The sequence below is a fragment of the Oryctolagus cuniculus genome, chromosome 1 (genome assembly GCF_964237555.1).
Source record: "Oryctolagus cuniculus chromosome 1, mOryCun1.1, whole genome shotgun sequence".
Taxonomy (NCBI): domain Eukaryota; kingdom Metazoa; phylum Chordata; class Mammalia; order Lagomorpha; family Leporidae; genus Oryctolagus; species Oryctolagus cuniculus.
This window is the reverse complement of record NC_091432.1, coordinates 205323987-205347674: the sequence shown is the minus strand read 5'-3', so window position 1 is coordinate 205347674 and position 23688 is coordinate 205323987. Positions and strand designations below refer to the sequence as shown.

General features: G+C 39.5%; 1 protein-coding gene across 2 annotated transcripts in view; it reads left to right on the top strand.

Annotated features, from left to right (window-relative positions):
• ALDOB (aldolase, fructose-bisphosphate B) overlaps positions 1-23688 on the top strand; it is an 88048-nt gene that overhangs the window by 28245 nt on the left and 36115 nt on the right. The window contains exon 2 of one of the 2 annotated variants that reach the window (XM_070077524.1): positions 1509-1624. The exons of the other annotated variant lie outside the window; for it this stretch is intronic. The gene's annotated coding sequence lies outside the window, so the exon portion shown is untranslated. The remainder of the gene's footprint in view (positions 1-1508; positions 1625-23688) is intronic. 2 annotated transcript variants of the gene reach the window in all.

The window sequence follows — 23688 nt, the reverse complement described above, 5'->3', positions numbered from 1 at the left end:
TTAGGTCCTGACAAGGAATCATTGTAAAGACGGAAAGTTTCTTAACCTTTGAGGTTCAGAAGAAACCTCTTCTGAGCACAAGACCGACATTGGCTTTCTTATCTAATCTTCTCTACTGCACACTTTTCAGATTTCTTTTCTCACAACCACAGAATATTCAAGAAGAGAGAGGCTGTATTTGTTTTGGAATGCAGGGAAAGGGGCCAGTCACATGCTATAGACTCGGGGATTTCTGCAATATAGAACACAGATGACCATTTCTTCCTACTGCAACTCTGTCACAAGAAGGAACAGCCAACCAAGAAGTTATGTGGATCCCAGCATAACACACCCATTTACTCAGGAGCTGGGGCTAGAGGTGCAGGTGGTACAGTGAATGGTCTGAGAGTATTTGGATTTCCCCCCACCTGTCTAGTATAGTTTGCCTGATGCTAGAGGTCATATCAACAAGGATCTTCCAGTGTCACTGCCAGCACGCCTTTGATGAGGATATATATGCTTGGTAAATATCCAGGCAGTGCTGTGGCTGGTCTTTAACAAGGTCAGCCTTACCAGGAAAAAAAGTAAAGCTCAGCTACTTCCTGATTACACAGCAAACAAGATGTTGAAGCTCTTTCATTACACAATGAATTCCCTAGCCTCAGTTGCCTCTGGGCGTGACTCCTCCTCACTATGCCTAGACAGTTACATAGCATATTCAGCAAAAGTCGAAGTGTCCACTCCTATATACCTTCATTTGAACATTGATCAAACTCTGAAAGACTCCATCTTAACTTTCCATGAAAGACAAACGGTCTTGGGCTTCCTTCTGTAAGAGTGTGCAAATGGAAACATATATATTTAATAAAAAGTACAAGAGATGAGAAAGGAAATGAGAGTACTAACTTCCAGTGAAATATAACTGCTGCAACAAATATGAGAAATTTTAGAAAATTTCTAAGTCAACTTTTTTCAAGATTCAAGAGAATCTTCCAATTTCAAATCGAGACTTTATTTTTTTTTTTGGAAAGGGAGACAGAATGAGAGAGAGTGAGAGAACATGAACACTCCCATCTAATAGTTTGCTCATCAAATGCCAGCAGGGCCCCTACCAATCCAGTCTCACATGACTGAGAGGTACTCAGTTACTTGACCCATCACTACTGCTTCACAGGATCTGCATTAGCAGGAAGTTGGAGTCAGGAACATAACCAGGTATTGAACCCAGATGGAAGGCAGGCATCTTAACTGGCACATTAACCATTAAGCCAAATGCCCACCCCTATAAGTCGTGAAACATCAGTGGGAAAAAAAAAAAGATCTGGACCCATCTGTTGATTGTGGAGAGTTTGAAAAATATATCTGGATCCCAAATTTCTGAACCCCATTCTACCACCTCCTTTCAATATCTTGGCAAATTACGCCCTTAGACTATGGCAAAAATCCCTCCAAACCATGGTGTCATCCATCCTGTGAGCTGGTCTGGATGAGTGTCCCAAGCCTTGATGGATGTTATTCCTGCCCAACAGGATTCACTCGGGTTCTTTCTTAGTCTTCTAAGGAGAGAGAGCAACATTTTCAAGTGGGAGGAAGATCCAGAGTCCTACAGCACCAACTGACTGGGAGAAAAGAAGAGGACAAAGAGGTAAGAGGGAAACGTCAAAAAATGCCAAAATCAGGAGGGCCCTGAGTATTTATCCTAACCCCATTCTGCTTCACCCTTCACCTTTCTCCCTGGAAATGATGATGCCTTACAGACAACAGAAGAGAAAGCCTTGAGCTCCCCCTAGAGGACAAAGCATGCAGCCAGCACCTCCCCAATGTGCTCCAGATAGGTTCAACACCACTAATCTTCCCTCCTCCAAGAGAGGTGAGGGAGTCTCTCACTGTCTTAGGCTTGTTTCAGCACTTGTCACATTGTACTGTTTGTTACAGCTCATCATTCTCTTATATTTGTGACCTCCTTGAGGGTAACTATCCTTAGGTTTCCTCCATCCCTTTAATGGAACTGGTATATAGTAGATTCTGTTTGTTAGAGGGATGAAAGTATCAGTGAGAACCAAAAAACACTAGCATTCCTGGAATGGCCATATTTTATCTTGCAATGCTCACTTATTCTATTTTTTTTTTCATTTTTCTCCTCCATCATATGTTGTGTTTAACAGCTTATGTAGTCCTTGCACATATGCTGTCACTTACACTCCCTGTTCTATGTACCACTGTACCTGCCTTTACTAGATAATAAAACAGATACTCAAACAGGTGAAGTGAGCTGTTAATGTCGTGGATGGCTGCATCTAGATTCTTGTCTCTGATGCAGGAAGGAATTTAAGAACGAGAGACAACAAGGTGCAGCAGAGGAGTAAGGTACTATTTGTTTGCCAAGCAAAAGTACACACTTGTGAGTGAACTGTGCCCAAAGAGATTCAGGGTCATCCCTTTATGTGATCTGGAGGCATAAGGGGTGGTATTTGGGATAGAGTTTGAGTACCACCCATTTTATTGCCTTTTTTTAGAAGTCTTGGAAGTATCAATGTATCAGGTGCATAATGGGAATAGGAATGTCAGCCATGGAAATTTTATTATAATGACATAATAGGCTACAGGTCATCACAGGGGCGCAGTCACCAACCATGTTGGTTCTTTTCAGTTGGTGTGGGTTCTGGGTGGTTTTGTGGAAACAGCTGTTCTCCAGAGTATGCAAGGGAGGGGAGGTTGAGGTGGAGGCTGTGTTGTATGGAGGGGATAGTGACCTCAGCTGCTCCTCTTTGCCTTAAAACTACCTCCTTGCCTCTATCACTGAGGTCACATAGCCCAGAAGTATTACATCAAAGAAACAAAGCCAGCTTTCCTGACTTCAGAACCCTTGATCAGTTAAGCTGCTTTACTGTTTTCCTTTGGATTTTTGCCAGCTTTAGTTTTAATTTGTCTGCATCTGTATAATATATACATTATATATGTGTCTACATGTAAATTGGAAAATGAAGATAACTTTATCTGGCTCCACTGTCTTTGTACTTTATAAAAATGATGACACATTGTAGAATCTGAACGGTATAAGACTGATTCTCAAACTTAATAGCATATTGAAATTATCTAGGGAATTTTAAATTTTCTGGCACCTGGGTCTCACCCCAGACGTTCTGAATTCCTTAGTCTACAGTAGCCTGAGCATTCATGTTTTTAATAGGTTTTGAAATGAAAAAATGTCTTAAATCTGTAATACCACCACTCAGAGATAAATGTGATTATTAATATTTTGGTGAATTTCTTTTTTAATGGAAACATGGACCTAACATTACAAAAGCAGGATATCATAAAAGATGGTTTTTTTTCTAGTTTCATGAACTTCATTTTTTTAAACTTTTATTTAATGAATATAAATTTCCAAAGTACAGCTTATGGATTACAATGGTTCCCCCCCCATAACTTCCCTCCCACCCGCAACCCTCCCCTTTCCCACTCCCTCTCCCCTTCCATTCACATCAAGATTCATTTTCAATTCTCTTTATATACAGAAGATCAGTTTAGCATACATTAAGTAAAGGTTTCAACAGTTTGCACCCACATAGAAACACAAAGTGAAAAATACTGTTTGACTACTACTTATAGCATTAAATCACAATGTACAGCACATTAGGGACAGAGATCCTACATGAGGAGTAAGTGCACAGTGACTCCTGTTGTTGATTTAACAAATTGACACTCTTGTTTATGGCCTCAGTAATCACCCTAGGCTCCTGTCATGAGTTGCCAAGGCTATGGAAGCCTTTTGAGTTGACTGACTCTTATCATATTTAGACAAGGTCGTAGTCAAAGTGGAAGTTCTCTCCTCCCTTCAGAGAAAGGTACCTCCTTCTTTGATGACCTGTTCTTGCCACTTTGATCTTACTCACAGAGATATTTCATTTAGGTCATTTTTTTTTCGCAGGGTGTCTTGGCTTTCCATGCCTGAAATACTCTCATGGGCTTTTCAGCCGGATCCGCATGCCTTAAGGGCTGATTCTGAGGCCAGAGTGCTGTTTAGGACATCTGCCATTCTATGAGTCGGCTTTGTATCTCACTTACCATGTTGGATCGTTCTCTCCCTTTTTTATCCTATCAGTTAGTATTTGCAGACACTAGTCTTGTTTATGTGATCCATTTGGTTCTTAGTCCTAACATTATGATCAATTCTAAACTGAGATTGATCACTTGGACTAGTGAGATGGCATTGGTACATGCCACCTTGATGGGATTGAATTGGAATCCCCTGGTATGTTTCTAACTCTACCATTTGGGGTAAGTCAGCTTGAGCATGTCCCGAATTGCACATCTCTTCCCTCTCTTATTCCTGCTCTTATATTTAACAGTGATCACTTTTCAGTTAAGTTTCAACACGTAAGAATAATTGTGTATGGATTACAGAATTCAACCAAAAGTATTAAGTAGAACAAAAAAAAATACTAAGAGGGATAATGTTTTAAGTTGTTCATCAACAGTCAGGGCAAGGGCTGCTCAAATCACCATTTCTCATAGTGTTCATTTCACTTTAAGAGGTTTTTTTGGTGCTCGGTTAGTTGTCACTGATCAGGGAGAACATATGATATTTGTCCCTTTGGGAATGGCTTATTTCACTCAGCATAATGTTTTCCAAATTCCTAACAGGGATCACTTTTCAGTTAAAATTTAAACACCTAAGAATAATTGTGTGTTAATAGCAGAGTTCAACCCATAGTACTAGAACAAAAAAAATACTAAAATGGATAAAGTATTACATTGTACATCAACAGCCAGGACAAGAGCTGATCAAGTCACTGTTTCTCATAGTGTCCATTTCACTTCAACAGGTTTCCCCTTTGGTGCTCAGTTAGTTGTCGCCCATCAGGGAGAACATATGATATTTGTCCCTTTGGGACTGGCTTAATTCACTCAGCATAATGTTTTCCAGATTCCTCCATCTTATTGAAAATGAACAGGTTTCATTGTTTTTGACTGCTGTCTAGTATTCTATAGAGTACATGTCCCATAATTTCTTTATCCAGTCTACTGTTGATGGGCATTTGGGTTGGTTCCAGGTCTTAGCTATTGTGAATTGAGCTGCAATAAACATTAATGTGCAGACAGCTTGCTTGTTTGCCAATTTCATTTCCTTTGGGTAAATTCCAAGGAGTGGGATGGCTGGGTTGTATGGTAGGGTTATCTTCAGGTGTCTGAGGAATCTCCAGACTGACTTCCATAGTGGCTTAACCAGTTTGCATTCACACCAACAGTGGGTTAGTGTCCCTTTTCCCCACATCCTCTCCAGCATCTATTGTTGGTAGATTTCTGAATGTGAGCCATTCTAACCGGGGTGAGGTGAAACCTCATTGTGGTTTTGATTTGCGTTTCCCTGATTGCTAGTGATCTTGAACATTTTTTCATGTGTCTGTTGGCCCTTTGGATTTCCTCTTTTGAAAAATGTCTATTGAGGTCCTTGGCCCATCTCTTAAGTGGGTTGTTTGTTTTGATGTTGTGGAGTTTCTTGATTTCTTTGTAGATTCTGGTTATCAACCCTTTATCAGTTGCATAGTTTGCAAATATTTTTTCCCATTCTGTCGGTTGTCTCTTCACTTTCCTGACTGTATCTTTTGAAGTACAGAAACTTCTCAATTTGATGCAATCCCAAATGTTAATTTTGGCTTTGACTGCCTGTGCTTCTGGGGTCTTTTCCAAGAAGTCTTTGCCAGTACCTATATCTTGCAGAGTTTCTCCAATGCTCTCTAATAATTTGATGGTGTCGGGTCATAGATTTAAGTCTTTAATCCATGTTGAGTGAATTTTTGGGTAAGGTGAAAGGTAGGGGTCTTGCTTCATGCTTCTGCACGTGGAAATCCAGTTTTCCCAGCACCATTTATTGAATAGGGTGTCTTTACTCCAGGAATTGGTTTTGGATCCTTGATCAAATATGAGTTGGCTGAAGATGTTTGGATTGATTTCTGGTGTTTCAATTCTGTTCCATTGGTCTATCCATCTGTTTCTGTACCAGTACCATGCTGTTTTGATTACAACTGCCCTGTAGTATGTCCTGAACTCTGGTATTGTGATGCCTCCGGCTTTGTTTTTGTTGTACAAGATTGCTTTAGCTATTCGAGGTCTCCTGTGTCTCCATATGAATTTCAGCATCATTTTTTCCAGATCTGATAAGAAGGTCTTCGGTATCTTCATTGGTATTGCATTGAATGTATAAATTGCTTTTGGGAGAGTGGACATTTTGATGATATTGATTCTTCCAATCCATAAGCATGGAAGATTTTTCCATTTTTTGGTATCCTCTTCTATTTCTTTCTTTAAGATTTTGTAATTCTCATCGTAGAGATCTTTAACGCCCTTGGTGAAGTTTATTCCAAGGTATTTGATTGTTTTTGTAGCTATTGTAAATGGGATTGATCTTAGAAGTTCTTCCTCAGCCATGGCATTGTCTGTGTATACAAAGGCTGTTGATTTTTGTGCATTGATTTTATATCCTGCTACTTTGCCAAACTCTTCTATGAGTTCCAATAGTCTCTTAGTAGAGTTCTTTGGATCCCCTAAATAAAGAATCATATCATCTGCAAAGAGGGATAGTTTGAGTTCTTCCTTCCCAATTTGTATCCCTTTTATTTCTTTTTCTTTTTTTTCTTTTTTTTAACTTTTATTTAATGAATATAAATTTAAAGTACAGCTTATGGATTACAATGGCTTCCCCCCAATAACGTCCCTCCCACCCGCAACCCTCCCCTTTCCCACTCCCTCTCCCCTTCCATTCACATCAAGATTCATTTTCAATTCTCTTTATATACAGAAGATCAGTTTAGCATACATTAAGTAAAGGTTTCAACAGTTTGCTCCCACACAGAAACATAAAGTGAAAAATACTGTTTGACTACTAGCTATAGCATTAAATCACAATGTACAGCACACTAAGGACAAAGATCCTACATGAGGAGTAAGTGCACAGTGACTTCTGTTGTTGACTTAACAAATTGACACTCTTGTTTATGGCATCAGTAATCACCCTAGGCTCTTGTCATGAGCTGCCAAGGCTATGGAAGCCCCCTGAGTTCACTGACTATGATCATTTTTAGACAAGGTCGTAGTCAAAGTGGAAGTTCTCTCCTCCCTTCAGAGAAAGGTACCTCCTTCTTTGATGACCCGTTCTTTCCACTGGGATCTCACTCGCAGAGATCTTTCATTTAGGTTTTTTTTTTCCCCCAGAGTGTCTTGGCTTTCCATGCCTGAAATACTCTCATGGGCTTTTCAGCCGGATCCGCATGCCTTAAGGGCTGATTCTGAGGCCAGAGTGCTGTTTAGGACATCTGCCATTCTATGGGTCTGCTGTGTATCTCACTTCCCATGTTGGATCATTCTCTCTCTTTTTTATTCTATCAGCTAGTGTTTGCAGACACTAGTCTTGTTTATGTGATTCATTTGGTTCTTAGTCCTATCATTATGATCAATTGTGAACAGAAATTGATCACTTGGACTAGTGAGATGGCATTGGTACATGCCACCTTGATGGGATTGAATTGGAATCCCCTGGTATGTTTCTAACTCTACCGTTTGAGGTAAGTCAGCTTGAACATGTCCCAAATTGCACATCTCTTCCCTCTCTTATTCCTGCTCTTATATTTAACAGTGATCACTTTTCAGTTAAGTTTCAGCACTTAAGAAGAATTGTGTATTGATTACAGTATTCAACCTAAAGTATTAAGTAGAACAAACAAAAAAAATACTAAGAGGGATAACATATTAAGTTGCTCATCAACAGTCAGGGTGAGGGCTGATCAAGTCACCGTTTCTCCTAGTGTTCATTTCACTTTAACAGGTTTCCTTTTTGGTGCGCAGTTAGTTGTCACCAATCAGGGAGAACATATGGTATTTGTCCCTTTTGGATTGGCTTATTTCACTCAGCATAATGTTTTCCAAATTCCTAACAGGGATCACTTTTCAGTTAAAATGTTTAAATTATTTCTTTTTCTTGCCTAATAGCTCTGGCTAAAACTTCCAGAACTATATTGAATAGCAGTGCTGAGGATGGACATCCCTGTCTGGTACCAGATCTCAGTGGAAAAGCTTCCAACTTTTTCCCATTCAATAGGATGTTGGCCGTGGGTTTTCATACATTGCCTTGATTGTATTGAGGAATGTTCCTTCCATACCCAGTTTGCTTAGAGTTTTCATCATGAAAGGGTGTTGTATTTTATCAAATGCTTTCTCTGCGTCTATTGAGATAATCATATGTTTTTTCTTCTGCAGCCTGTTAATGTGGTGTATCCCAATGATTGTTTTGCGCACATTTAACCATCCCTGCATACCAGGGATAAATCCCACTTGGTCTGGGTGGATGATCTTTCTGATGTGTTGTTGCATTCTATTGGCCAGAATTTTATTGAGGATTTTTGCATCTAGGTTCATCAAGGATATTGGTCTGTAATTCTCTTTCAATGCTGCATCTTTTTCCAGCTTAGGAATTAAGGTGATGCTGGCTTCATAGAAAGAATTTGGGAGGATTCCCTCTTTTTTGATTGTTCTGAATAGTTTGAGAAGAATTGGAGTTAGTTCTTCTTTAAATGTCTGGTAGAATTCAGCAGTGAATCCATCTGGTCCTGGGCTTTTCTTTGTTGGGAGGGCCTTTATTACTGTTTCAATTTCTGTCTCAGTTATGGGTCTGTTTAGGTTTTCGATGTCTTCCTGGTTCAATTTAGGTAGGTTGCATGTGTCCAGGAATCTATCCATTTCTGATAGGTTTCCCTGTTTGCTGGCATACAAGTCCTTGTAGTAATTTCTGATGATTCTTTTTATTTCTGTGGTATCTGGTGTTATGTTTCCTTTTCATCTCTGATTTTATTGATTTGGGTCTTTTCTCTTCTTTTTTTAGTCAGTTGGGCCAATGGGGTGTCAATTTTGTTTATTTTTTCAAAACACCAGCTCCTCGTTTGGCTGATTTTTTGTAATGTTTTTTGGATTCAATCTTGTTGATTTCTTCTCTGATTTTAATTATTTCTCTTCTCCTATTAGATTTGGGTCTGGTTTGCTGCAGATTTTCTAGATCCTTGAGCTGCATTGAAAGCTCATCTATTTGGTGCCTTTCCAATTTCTTGATGTAGGCACCTATCGACATAAACTTTCCTCTTAACACTGATTTTGCTGTATCCCATTAGTTTTGGTATGTTGTGCTGTTATCCTCATTTACTTCCAGAAAATTTTTGATTTCTCTTTTAATTTCTTCTATGACCCATTGTTCATTCAGGAGCATGCTGTTCAATCTCCATGTGTTTGCATATGCTCAAGGGATTCCTGAGTTGCTAATTTCCAACTTCATTCCTTTATGGTCTGAGAAGCTGCATGGTATGATTCTAATTCTTTTGAATTTGCTGAGACTTGCTGTATGGCCTAGTATGTGGTCAATCCTAGAGAAGGTTCCATGTACTGCTGAAAAGAATGTAAATGCTTTATGTGTAGGATTGAAAGTTCTGTAGATATCTGTTAGATCAATTTGGGCTATAGTGTCGTTTAAATCTACTGTCTCCTTGTTGATTTTCTGTCCTGTTGATCTGTCAATTTCTGAGAGTGGAGTTTTGAAGTCCCCCAGTACTATTGTATTGGGGTTTAAGTCTCCCTTTAAGTCCCTTAACAAATCTTTTAAATAAACCGGTGCTCTGTAATTAGGTGCATATACATTGATAATTGTTATATCTTCCTGTTGAGTTAATCCCTTAATCATTATATAGTGCCCCTCTTTGTCTCTCCTAACAGTTTTTGTGATAAAGTTTATGTTGTCTGATATTAAGATGGCTACGCCTGCTCTTTTTTCATTTCTGTTGGCATGGTATATCTTTTTCCAGCCTTTCACTTTCAGTCTGTATGGATCTTTGTTGGAAAGATGTGTTTCTTGTAAGCAGCAAATAGATGGGTTTTGTTCCTTAACCCAATCAGCCAATCGATGTCTTTTTACTGGACAGTTCAGGCCATTAACGTTCAATGTGACTATTGATAAGTAGTAAATTTGCCCTGCCATTTGCCAAAGATATTTTCTAATATATGTTTTGAACTTCCTGTGATCTTTGGCTGTGAGGTTTCCTTCCTTTACCTTCTTTCATATTGATGACTGTGTTTCTGTGTTTCTGTGTGTAACACATCTTTAAGCATCTTTTGCAGGGCTGGACGAGTGGCAACAAATTCTTTCAATTTCTGTTTGCTATGAAAAGTCTTTATTTCGCCTTCATTCACAAATGGGAGCTTTGCAGGATATAATATTCTGGGCTGGCAGTTGTTCTCTCTTAGTACCTGGGCTATATCTCACCATTCCCTCCTAGCTTGTAGGGTTTCTGATGAGAAGTCAGCTGTGAGTCTGATTGGAGATCCTCTGAGAGTAATCTGACATTTCTCTCTTGCACATTTTAGGATCTTTTCTTTGTGTTTCACTGTGGTGAGTTTAATTACAACGTGTCGTGGTGAGGAACTCTTTTGGTCATGTTTATTAGGGGTTCTATGAGCTTCCTGTACTAGGATGTCTCTGTCCTTCTCCAAACCTGGGAAATTTTCTGCTAGTATCTCACTAAAAAGGCCTTCTAATCCTTTCTCCCTCTCCATGTCTTCAAGAACACCCAGAACCTGAATGCTGTACATTCCCGACAATATTTTTTAGATTTCTAATTTCCTCTTCTTTTCTTTGGTTTGACTATATATTTTCCTGTTCTCTGTCTTCTAAGTCCAATATTCTCTCTTCTGCTTCACCCATTCTGTTTTTAAGGCTCTCTAATGTGTTTGTCATTTGATCTATTGAATTCTTCATTTCATTATGATTTCTCATCACTATCACAGTTTCATGTTCCACTAGTTGTTTCATTTCATTTTGATTCCTCCTTTATATTTCATTTTCGTGAGAAAGATTTTCTATCTTGTCCATTAAGGATTTCTGTAGTTCAAGAATTTGTTTTTGAGGACTTCTTAATGTTCTTATCAATTTTTTGAGATCTGCTTCTTGCATTTCTTCCATCTCATCATCTTCATAATCTTGAATTGGGGTGTGTTTTTCATTTGGGGGCGTCATAGTGTCTTCCTTGTTCTTGTCACCTCGGTTTCTGCGTTTGTTTGGCATATTGGAGATATTCTTTGGTTTCTTTGCTGTGGTGTTTTTTCTTGTTATACTATGACTCTAGATTAAGTGGACTGTCTGCTTTTGATGGATCCTTAGAGGCTGTGATGGGTGTGGCCAGAGAGCTCTGTTTGGTTCTTCAGGGTTAAGGGTGTGCCAAAGGTGACTCACCCAGATTGTTCTCTTGCTCTCTCTCTCTCTCTCTTTGACTCAGTTGGGAAGTAATTCCACACAGCTGAGTGGAATTGAGGGTAGTTGATGAATGAAATCTGGTCCCTGTGGGTATTAGTCTACTCTACTCCTGGGACCACACAAAGAGTTTATGCAGCCCTCAGTGTGGTCTCAAATTTCTCTGCAGTCTCTCACCGGTTTGCCAAGGTTACTGAGTCTGTGTACTCGGTGAGTTCTCTCGCCCCCCTTCAGATTTTCACAGTCTCAGTTCGTTAGCTCCACACTTTCACTAGGTCCTAACCTCCTTTTATTTCTCCCCACCAGAGTCAGATTTTTCTGCTTGGCTAATGGCAGGTGCTGCTTTACGTACATAAAATGGTGCCTGCTCTTTGTCTTGCTCGGCTTTGTAAGGTGAGTGGAGAGAGAGGCTAATGTCCGTGCCGGTTCCCCTTATTTATTCGTTTTTTTTCTCTCCTCCAGTCAGCCTGGTGAACTTTCCCCAGTGAGGCTTCAGGCCTCGTTCCCTATAGGCTCTTTCTGCCTTTCCCCGCCAATGTCTCGGGTTACCGAGGTTTTTGTCTCACCTCCCCTTCCAGCGCTAGTGCGCAGACTCTGCGGCTCAGCTCCTGCGGCTCTGCTCCCACACGGTGGGCGACCTTGCTCTCCCCGTAGGTTCTCCGTGTCACATCCACTAGATCTGAAAGAGTTTCCTCTGCAATTTTTTCCTGAACTTTTTCCTGAGGCTACAGTAACTCCACTTTTATTAAACTATCTTTTCCCAGACTATTGGTGCACGCCCTCACTATTCCACCATCTTGGCCAGAACCCATATAAGTTGTTTTTAATTTGACTTCTCTACCCCAATTCCCCACTGTGTGCATGTGATATAATCTATGTGTTTACGTATACATATACATATATATATATGAATGTAATGCAATCACTTAAAATTTCCTACTGATGGGTTTTTACATTTAAAAAATATTCTGTTAAAATTAACACTTAAAACATTGTTCTTGTAATACTACTAAGCCACTAGATTTGGTGATATTACCACTGCTTATTTTTCCCATCTTATTTATGCTTCACTGCAATATTTTTTCCTCATCTAAATGAAGAAAAAGAGAAATAGGAAGGAAGGGGGAAATATATGAAATGCCCAAGACACATATTGGGATGATGCCCTTTTCTATGCTGATTTTTGAGCACATCAGAGTGGATGAGACCAGATCATTTTCCATTTCCTTATCTTGATTTCCCTGTAGTCTGGGATGGGCATACAGGAAGCAGCTAGTCAGGAATCCTCCACAGGCCGATTCCCGCAGGTAGTCCCTTAGCCACAAGAGGTCACTAAGAAACAAAAGACCACTGCTTCTCTGAACAAACTCTCCCAGGCAGAGCACATTTGTTTTAAGGGGATTTGTTAGCAGCAAGCACAGGGACAGAAGGCTCTTAGAGGACACCAGGGTTCTGGATTTATTGTACACATTGATTTGCTGCAAGTTAGTTTTCTCAATTATGCCACCAGTCATTGTTTTATGAATATCTTGAAATCATAGGTTGAGTAGAGAGAAGGTGAGGTACGTAGGCTTCAAGATCATAAATACTGGGACCATAGCTCAATATGGCCTTGAAGGAGTTACATATCCCCTGTATCTATTTCCTCCTCTAGAAAATGATAATGATGATGATGATGGTGATAATGATACCTATCAAATGAAGTAAGTATTTAAAATGCTTTTGTCACATTAAAAATTAAATAAATGTTAGCTGTTTTGTGTCTACATTGGCTGTTGGAGGAGAAGTGTTCAGTTTGAAGCATTTTAAGTTAGAAATGCTGGCAAAACATCAAAATGGAAACAGTAGCATGAAAAGAGGGAAGCATTTGGGCTCACAAACAGCTCATGGGGAATTTTTTTTTTTTTTTGACAGGCAGAGTGGACAGTGAGAGAGAGACAGAGAGAAAGGTCTTCCTTTTGCCATTGGTTCACCCTCCAATGGCCACCGCGGCCGGCATGCTGCAGCCAGCGCACCACACTGATCCGATGGCAGAAGCCAGGTACTTTTCCTGGTCTCCCATGGGGTGCAGGGCCCAAGCACTTGGGCCATCCTCCACTGCACTCCCTGGCTACAGCAGAGTGCTGGCCTGGAAGAGGCGCAACTGGGACAGAATCCAGTGCCCCGACCGGGACTAGAACCCGGTGTGCCTGCGCCGCAAGGTGGAGGATTAGCCTATTAAGCTGTAGCACCGGCCCCATGGAGTATTAAGTAACCACACAGACATGCTATCTTGGGTTATACAATCTGGAAATATAGTTTGTAAACTAAATCTTTGCATTAATTAGAGTACAAACTATATCATACAGACCCCAAAATACAACAGCTTACACTAGTTAGAAATGTATGAAATCCTTTATAATTTTAAAAATAATTAAGAAAAGAATAAATGCAATCTCCCCATGATCCTAGATTTGTCTGTTTATCCTTATATTTTTTAAATTATTATTTCAAAGAGGCAGGAAGGACTGAGAATTGAATGGGGTAGAGAAGGGAGGGAACCTCTCATCTGTTGGCTCACCTTCCAGGATGAAGCCAGGATCTGGGAACACAATCCAGGTCTCCCATGTAGATGACAACTACTTGAGCAATCACTACTGCCTCCCAAGGTCCATGTTAGCAGAGAGCTGCAGTCAGGAAACAGAGTACTCAAGGTACTCTGATGTGGGACATACATATGCTTCCTAATACTCTGATGTGAGATGTGGGTATCCTAACTGACATCTTAACCACTAGGACAAATGCCTGCCTATGTTTCTTTCAGTATAGATTGAGGTTCTACTATTAGTTGCATTAAGTATATAATAAAAATTGCTTGGTTTTGAACTTAATGTGGAAATGTAAGTTTAGTAAATATTCACTTGGCACAGTTTTCTCTATCCTTTTTCTTTGAACTTTTTGAATTTTTACGTTTTAACTATGTTTCTTTTACATGGTATACAACAGATTTTTAGAAAATCCAATCAGAGGATGTATTCATTACAGACCTTACTTGAGATTTTTGTATTTAGTTCTGTTTTTCCCCAGAAACTTTTTATTTAAGGAATACAAACTTCATACATTTCATAATTACAACTTTAAAAACATGGTGATTCTTTCTCCACCATACCCATCTTTCCACCCACTCTCCCAGCCCTATTCCTCCTCCCTCTCCTATTCCCATTCTTATTTTTTTTACTAAGATCTATTTTCAATTAACTTTATAAACATATGATTAACTCTATGTTAAGTAAAGAGTTCAACAAATAGTATGGAAAAAAAAAACTGTTCCTCAAGAGTCGAGACAATGGCTGCTCAAAGTCATTGCTTCTCAAAGTGTCAATTTCACTTCTATGGATTACCTTTTAAGTGCTCTATTAGTTATCACAGGTCATGGAGAATATATAGTATTTGTCCTTTTGGGACTGGCTTATTTAACTAAGTATGATGTTTTCTAGTTTCGTCCATTTTGTTGCAAATGACAGGATTTTGTTTTTTTTTTTTTTACTACTGTGTAGTATTCCATGGTGTATATATCCCATAATTTCTATATCCAGTCTTCAGTTTAGAGGCATTTGGGTTTATTCTATATTTTAGCTATTGTGAATTAAGCTGCAATAAACATGAGGATACAGATAACTCTTTCACATGCTGATTTAATTTCCCTTGGGTAAATTCCCAGGAGTGAAATGGCTGAGTTGTATGGTAGGACTATATTCAGATTTCTGAAGTGTTCCCAAACTGTCTTCCATAATGGCTTTACCAGTTTACATTGCTACCAAAAGTGCATTAGGGTTCCTTTCCCCTCCACATCCACGGCAACATTTGTTGTTTGTTGATTTCTGTATGAAAGTCATTCTAACCTCGTTGTGGTTTTGATTTACATTTCCCTGACAGCTAGTGATCCTAAGCATTTTTTCATGTGTTTGTTGTCATTTGGATTTCTTCTTTTGAAAAATGTCTGTTTAAGTCCTCGGCCCATTTCTTAAAAGGGTTGTTTGTTTTGTTCTTTAATTTCTTGATCTCTTTATATTTTCTGGTTATTAATCCTTTATTAGTTGCATTGTTTGTGAATAATTTCTCCCATTCTATCAGTTGTCTCTTCACTTTGCTGAGTGTTTCTTTTGCAGTACAGAAGCTTCTCAATTTGTTGTATTCCCATTTGTCAATTTTGGCTTTAACTGACTGTGCTTCTGGGGTCTTTTCCAAGAACTCTGCCTATGCTAACATTTTATAGGGTTTCTGGGGTCTTTTCCAAGTATTCTGCCTATGCTAACATTTTGTAGGGTTTCCCCAGTGTTCTCTAATAATTTGATGGTATTGGGTCATAGATTTAAGTATTTAATCCATTTTTAGTAGATGTTTGTGTAAGGTGTAAGGTAGGGGTCTAGTTTCATACTTCTGCATGTGGAGATCCAGTTTTCCCAGCACCATTTGTTGAAGAGACTATCTTTGCTCCAGGGGTTGATTTTAGCTCCTTTGTCAAAGATAAGTTGGTTTTACATGCATGGATTGATTTCTGGTGTTTCTATTCTGTTCCATTGGTTAATCCATCTGTTTTTGTACAGTAACAGGCTATTTTTATTACAACTGCCCTGTAGGCTGGTGCCATGGCTCACTAGGCTAATCCTCTGCCTGCGGCGCCAGCACCCCGGGTTCTAGTCCCGGTCGGGGTGCCAGATTCTGTCCCGGTTGCTCCTCTTCCAGTCCAGCTCTCTGCTGTGGCCCGGGAGTGCAGTGGAGGATGGCCCAGGGCCTTGGGCCCTGCACCCACATGGGAGACCAGGAGGAAGCACCTGGCTCCTGCCCTTGGATCTGCGCAGCATGCCAGCCACAATGCACTGGCCGTAGCGGCCACTTGGGAGGTGAACCAATGGAAAAAGGAAGACCTTTCTCTTTATCTCTCTCTCTAACTCTGCCTTTCAAAAAAAAAAAAAAAACTGCCCTGTGGTATGTCTTGAAACCTGGTATTGTGAAGCTTCTGGCTTTGTTTTTGTTATATAAGATTGCTTTAGCTATTCTGGGTCTCCTGTGTTCCATACGAATTTCAGCATCATTTTTTTTTAAATCTGAGAAGAATCTCCTTGGTATTTTGATTGCTATCAAAATATGGTAATATGGACATTTTGATGATATTGATTCTTCCAATCCATGAACATGGAAGATTTTTCCATTCTTTGTATCTTCTTCTATTTCTTTCTTTAATATTTTGTAATTCTCATTGTAGAGATCTTTTTTGTAGCTATTGTGAATGGAATTGATATTAGAAGTTCTTTACTAGCCATGGCATTGTCTGTGTATACAAAGGCTATTGATTTTTGTGTGTTGATTTTATATCCTGCCACTCTACCAAATTCTTTCATGCATTCCAATAGTTTCTTAGTGGAGTCTTTTGGATCCCCCGTATATAGGATCATGTCATCTGCAAATATGGATAGTTTGAATTCCTCCTTCCCAATTTGTATCCCTTTGATTTCTTTTTCTTATTTTAATGGCTCTGGCAAAACCTTCCAGGACTATACTGAATAGCAGTGGTGAGAGTGAGCATACTTGTCTGATTCTGGACCTAATTGGAATGCTTCCAACTTTTCCCCATTCAATAGGACACTAGCCATGAGATTGTCACAAATTGCCTTGATTGTGTTGAGGAAAATTCTCTCTATACCCAATTTGCTTAGAGTTTTCATCATGAAAGGATGTTATATCTTATCAAATGCTTTCTCTGCATCTACTGAGATAATCATATGGTGTTGGTTCTTCAATTTGTTAATGTGATGTATCATTGATTGATTTGGGAATGCTTAACCATCCCTGCATACCAGGAATAAATCCCACTTGGTGCAGGTGAATGATCTTTCTGATGTGTTGTTGGATTCAACTGATTAGTATTTGGGTGAGGATTTTTGCATATATGTTCATCAGGGAAATTGGTCTGTAGTTCTCTTTGTTGTATTTTTTTCAGGTTTAGGAATTAAGGTGATGCTGGCTCCATAGAAAGAATTTGGAATTCCCACCTTTTCAATTGTTTTGAACAGCTTGAGAAGAATTGGAGTTAGTTCTTCTTTAAATATCTGATAGAATTCAGTAGTGAAGCTGTCTGGTCCTGGGCTTTTCTTTGTTGGGAGGGTCTTTGTTACTGATTCAATTTATGTCTTGGTTATGGGTCTGTTTAGATTTTCTGTGTCTTCATGGCTCAATTTAGGTAGGTTTTATGTGTCCAGGAATCTGTCCATTTCTTCTAGGTTTCCTGGTTTGTTGGCATGCAGCTCTTTGTAGTAATTTCTGATGATTCTTTTTATTTCTGTGGTATCTGTTGTTATATTTCCTTTTTCATTTCTGATTTTATTGGTTTGGGTCTTCTCTATTTTTTCTGGTTAGTTGAGTCAATCATGTATCAATTTTATTTTTTTCTAAAAACAGTTCTTCATTTCACTGACATTCTGTTTTTTTAATTTCATTTTTATTTCTCCTCTAATTCTAATTATTCATTTTCTCCTACTAGTTTTGAATTTGATTTGCTGTCATTTTCTAGGTCCTTGAGATGCATTGATAGCTCATTCATTTATTTGGTCCTTTTGAATTTCTTGATGTAGCCACCAATTGCTTTAAACTTTCTTCTTAACACAGCTTTTGCTGTATCCCATAGATTTGATATGTTGTATTGTCATCTTTATTTGTTTCCAGAAATTTTTTTGTTTCTCTTTTGATTTCTTCAATATCCCACTGTTCATTCAAGAGCATGTTCAGTCTCCATGTGTTTGCATATGTTGTAGGGATTCCTTAGTTGTTGATTTCCAACATCATTTCATTGTGGTCCGAGAAGATGCATGGTATGATTTTGATTTTTTTGGAATTTGCTGAAACTTGCTTTATGGCCTAGCATGTGGTCTATCCTAAAGAAAGTTCCATGCACTGGTGAGAAGAATGTCTCTTCTGCAACTGTAGGATGGAAAGTTCTGTAAATATCTGTTAGGTCCATTTGGTCTGCAGTGTCAATTAAATCTGCTGTTTCCTTGTTGATTTTCTGTCTGGTTGACCTGTCCATTGCTGAAAGTGGAGTATTGAAGTCCCCCAACACTATTGTATTGCAGTCTAAGTCTCCCTTTAAATCCCTTAACATATCTTTTAAATAGCCCATGCCCTGTAATTAGTTGCATATATGTTTATAATAGTTATATCTTCCTGTTGAATTGATCCCTTAATCATTATATAGTGCCCTCTTTGTCTCTTAACAGTTTTTGTGTTAAAGCCTATTTTGGCTGATATTAAGATGGCTACACCAGCTCTTTTTTTGGCATGGAATATCTTTTTCCAACCTTTCACTTTCAGTCTGCTTGCATCTTTGTTCGTAAGCTGTGTCTCTTGTAGGCAACAAATAGCTGGGTTTTGTTTTTTAATCCATTCAGCTAGTCTGTGCCTTTTAACAGGGGAGTTGAGGCCATTTACATTCAGTGTGATTATTCATAAGTAGTGAGTTTGCCCTGCCAGTTTTTCCATAAACATTCCTATTGTTTACTTTGGATTTCCTTTGTAGTTTTCCTGGGAGATTTTCTGCCTTCACTTTCTTTCTTAGTGATGACCATCTGTGTTTCTGTGTATAGCACATCCTTAAGCATCTTTTTTTAAAGCTGGATGGGTGGTGACAAATTCTTCCAATCTCTGTTTGTTATGGAAGGTCTTTATTTCTCCTTCATTCAAAAATGAGAGCTTTGCAGGGTACAGAATTCTGGGTTGACAATTTTTTCTCTGAAGACTTGGACTATATCTCGCCTTTCTCTCCTAGCCTTTAGGGTTTCTGATGAAGTTCACTGTGAGTCTAATTGGAGATGCTCTGAAAGTAATCTGGGATTTCTCTTTTAGAGAAATTTTAGAATTTTCTCTTTATGTTTTACTGTGGAGAATTTGACTACAGTGTGCCGTGGTTAGAATCTTTTCTGGTCATGTCTATTAGGAGTTCCATGTGCTTCCTGTACTTGGATGTCTCTTTCTTTCTCCACATTAGGGAAGTTTTCTGTAATTATTTCACTAAAAGGGCCTTCTGATCCATTCTCTCTTTCTATGCTTTCAGGAACTCCTAAGACCCATATTGATGGGTTGCACATGTGAAAGGAGAGACTGGACATGGGAATTCTTCAGAAAAGTGCCACCAGGCTAACCCCATGTGTTTTCTTTATTCATAAGAATTACAACAGCCTATTGTACAACACACACATATTCATATAACTCTAAGGTTTCTCTGAAGCATGTTTAGCAAGACATTAGATATGCATGCCTGGTAAAGCAGCTGCATGTCCTTATGAAGCCAACATTCCCACAAGGGCTCCACACTCTTCTTGTTAGTAGGTCAGAAACTATCCTTAATCAGTCTCTGTAGTTACACTCTGTGTTCTAGGAAGAAAATATCTATACTAGGAGCATGCTGACAGAAATCTTATTCTCTACACCGTATGTTGGGTCATTTGGTAGTACCCTGTAGATCTCCAATAGTGTTTTTTTAGTTATCTAATTTCTTCTTATTATTTTTGGTCTGATTGTAAAATTTCCAGAGATTTGTCTTCTAATCGGATATTCTTTTTTCTGCTTCTCCGAGTCTGTTATTAAGCCTTTCCACAGAATTCTTTATTTGTTCTATTGAATTCTTAATTTCCAAGATTTCATTTTGATTTCTCTTTAAGATCTCAATTTCATGGGAGAAATTTTCTTTCAAGTCATGTACAGATTTCATTAGTTCATGGATTCGCTTCTGATTACATCTGAGTAATAGTATGATCAATTTTTTGAATTCCACTTCTGGCATTTCTTCAGTCTCTTCATCTTCACATTCTAGTCTTAAGGAATTGTGTTCTTTTGGGGGCATGATGTTGTCTTCCTTATTCTTGTTTCTTGAATTGCTACATTTATTATGGGGCATTTGTAGAGATACTTGTTTGTTTGTTTTTTCCCTGTGATGGCTTTTATCTTTGGATGTTGTCTCTGTGGCTTAGTGGAGTGTCCACTGCTTTTTCAGTGAATACCCAGAAGCATGTGGTGGGTGTAGCCAGCGAGCTCTGTTCAGTGCTCCAGGGTGAGGGGAGTGTCCAAGGTGACACCCAGGTTGGGTGTGGTAAATTTCTCTCTCTCTCTCTCTCTCTCTCTCTCTCTCTCTTTTATCAGAGGGGAAGTTTGTTCTGTTGGTATTGTCTCATGCTTACCTCCTCTCCTCAAAGGAGACCAGTGCCCAGGGCGCTAGCCTCAGTGGGTATAATATCCATCCACACTGCTGCAAGAACCACACAAAGGATCTATGCAGTCCTTGGTGTGAGCACAAATCCCACAGCAATGAATCAGGTAGCCCAGAGTGTATGGAGCTGCCCAGTGACTGCCCAAAGTTCCAGCCATACCCTGCGCCCTCCCATGCAGCAACCGTGTTTTCACAGTCCTGGCACAAAAACCTCCCACAGTCACAAGCATCCAGCCCCCTTTCAGTTTGCCCAGCCAGACTCAGGAGTCTCCGCTTGGCTGGTTGCTGGGTACATGGACATGAACTAGCGCAGCTGTTATGTATATCCAAAATGGTGCCTGCCGTCTCTCGGTTTGTTACAGGCTGCTGGTGCAGGGTGGTCAGGGAGAGAGAAATGTGCTCCCTTTTTTCTCCTATAATGGGACAGGTACACTGTGCCCCACAGGGATCCAAGCCAGGCCATGCCATGCTCTTCCCGCAGCTTTATTGCCAGTGGCTTGGACTGCTGCAAACTGGTCTCACCTCATTCTCCCAGGCTGGTGCTTAGGTCCTGGGCTTCTGGGATCTTGAGTTGTGTGTGTCCACACCCTTGATGTAGGTCCACAGTATCAGTCTAATTTGCGTGAAGCTTTCCCTGCCATTTTCTCCCTAACTCTTCCCTGAGACTGCACTCTCTCCACATTTTTTTTAAACTATCTTCCCTTAGACTAGAGCAGTAAGCTCTCTCCCTATTCCACCATCTTGGATACCCACCTGTATGTAGTTCTACCATCTTATTTCATGCTATCTGTTCTTCCTTGATTATGTATCTCTTTCCTTTCATGCTTCCTTTTTTTTTTTTCTTTTTGACAGGGACTAGAACCCGGGGTGCCGGCGCCATGGGTGGAGGATTAGCCTAGTGAGTCACGGCGCAGGCGTCATGCTTCCTTTTAATAGAATATTTTTCCCTTATTCTTGAAGCATATTTTCTTTTTTAAAAAATTTTATTTATTTGAGAGGTAGAGTTACAGACAGTGAGAAGGAGAGACAGAGAGAAAGGTCTTCCATCTGCTGGTTCACTCCCCAGATGGCTGTAACTGTCAGAGATGAGCTGATCCAAAACCAGGAGCCAGGAGCTTCTTCCTGGTCTCCCAAGAGCTTTGGCCATCTTGTACTGCTTTTCCAGGCTATAGCGGAGAGTTGGATTGGAAGAGGAGCAGTCAGTACTAGAACCAGAACCCATACAGAATACTGACACCACAGGTGGAGGATTAGCCTACTGCACCACAGCGCCAGTCCCTTGAAGCATATTTTCACTAAGGAGAGCAGTTATTTTATTTTATCACATGTATGACATCCAGTTTCTTCTGGCTTCTGTTATGAATGATGAGGTATCAGCTGTCAGTCTGACTGGCTTCCTTTGAAAAAATTTCTTGAATCTGTGGCTTGATGATTTACCAGTTTTGAGATTATTCAGCTATCCTCTTTTCAAACATTACTTCTGCCTCATTTTCTCTTTTTTTGTTTTTTTTTGTTTGTTTGTTTGTTTTTTTTTTTTTTTTTTTTTTTTTTTTTTTTTTTGGCTAATCCCTTTTTGAGTAGGTTAAAAGCTCACTCATGCCCCTGTGTCTTTTTTTTTTTTTTTTTTTTGACAGGCAGAGTGGACAGTGAGAGAGAGAGAGACAGAGAGAAAGGTCTTCCTTTGCCGTTGGTTCACCCTCCAATGGCCACCGCGGCCGGCACGCTGAGGCCGGCGCACCACGCTGATCCGATGGCAGGAGCCAGGTACTTATCCTGGTCTCCCATGGGGTACAGGGCCCAAGCACTTGGGCCATCCTCCACTGCACTCCCTGGCCACAGCAGAGAGCTGGCCTGGAAGAGGGGCAACCGGGACAGAATCCGGCGCCCCGACCGGGACAAGAACCCGGTATGCCGGCGCCGCAAGGCGGAGGATTAGCCTAGTGAGCTGCGGCACCGGCATGCCCCTATGTCTTTAACACATCCTTCTGTATTTTTTTTTTTTTTTTGGATGCTGGAGACAAATATCTTTATTAAAGATACTACCAAAAATTTGGCAAACATTTCAAAACAGATTTGTAAACATAATGCTTCCATTTTCAACTGGCAGCACTTTGAAAAGACAATACAATAAGACAAAACAAGTTGAATCAACATTAGTTCAAAATCCTTATATCTTTGACCACATAACTTATGTTCCCACATGATAAAACAAGTGATAGTTTAAATCAACGTCAACAGATAAACTCCATGAAATGAAAGTTTGTGCTGTTTGATGAATCACAGTATGTTATGGTTAAATATATCTGCTCTTTTTTTTTATATTCCTGTAACCCAGGATGAAAAAAAAAATCTTTAAATATACATCACATGTAGGTAATAGCTTCTTTGCATATCTCTCTTCAAAAAATACTTTATAGCAGTATATAAATAGGTTACCTACACATTTAATTTTATAATTTTGCCCCAAAACTATAGATGTTTCATTTTTATAATGTATCAACTTTTGACCAACATTAATAAAGCTGACAAACTGTTGAAATGGAAATGCTTTTGTCTTCCACTATAGAAGTAGCAATTGGACAGGAGAAAAAAAAAAAAACAACCCTACAGTAACACTCGTCAGTTGTTTCACCTGAGTGTTTGGCCTACAGAGAGTAGCAGCTTTTTTCCTTCACGCACACTCACACCCACACCACCTCTGCACACAAGACAGGCCAAGCATACGCTTTCACACGCCGGTAGGCCACAGTGGGCTTCCCATCGCTGGAATCAAGTGGGAAGCAGTGTAGCTAATGATTAACCACACTATGTACACAACTAGCAAACACCTTAAGGCAACCATTGCAATGGGGGGTTAACTTGCAGGGTGGATTGAATATTCCAGATCAAGTCAGCCTGTAGAGATGTGTGTATGGAAAAATCTATACACATACTCAAACACCTTTCTGTTGTTTAACCCTCCAAAACAATGTTTTAAATTTTTTTTGTGTTTTGTGCAAATTTCTATATATTCTACCATTTAAGGCAAAGAGTTTGCATTAAGAAAGGTCAGAAAATAGGCTTATGTTTATCCAAAAGCATTTCACCTTGCACATTACTGCTGTTGTTAAATACACACAACTTTGAAGTGTGGGCACTGAATCCCCGAGATCTAAAAAATCATTTCTAATGACAAACACAAGTT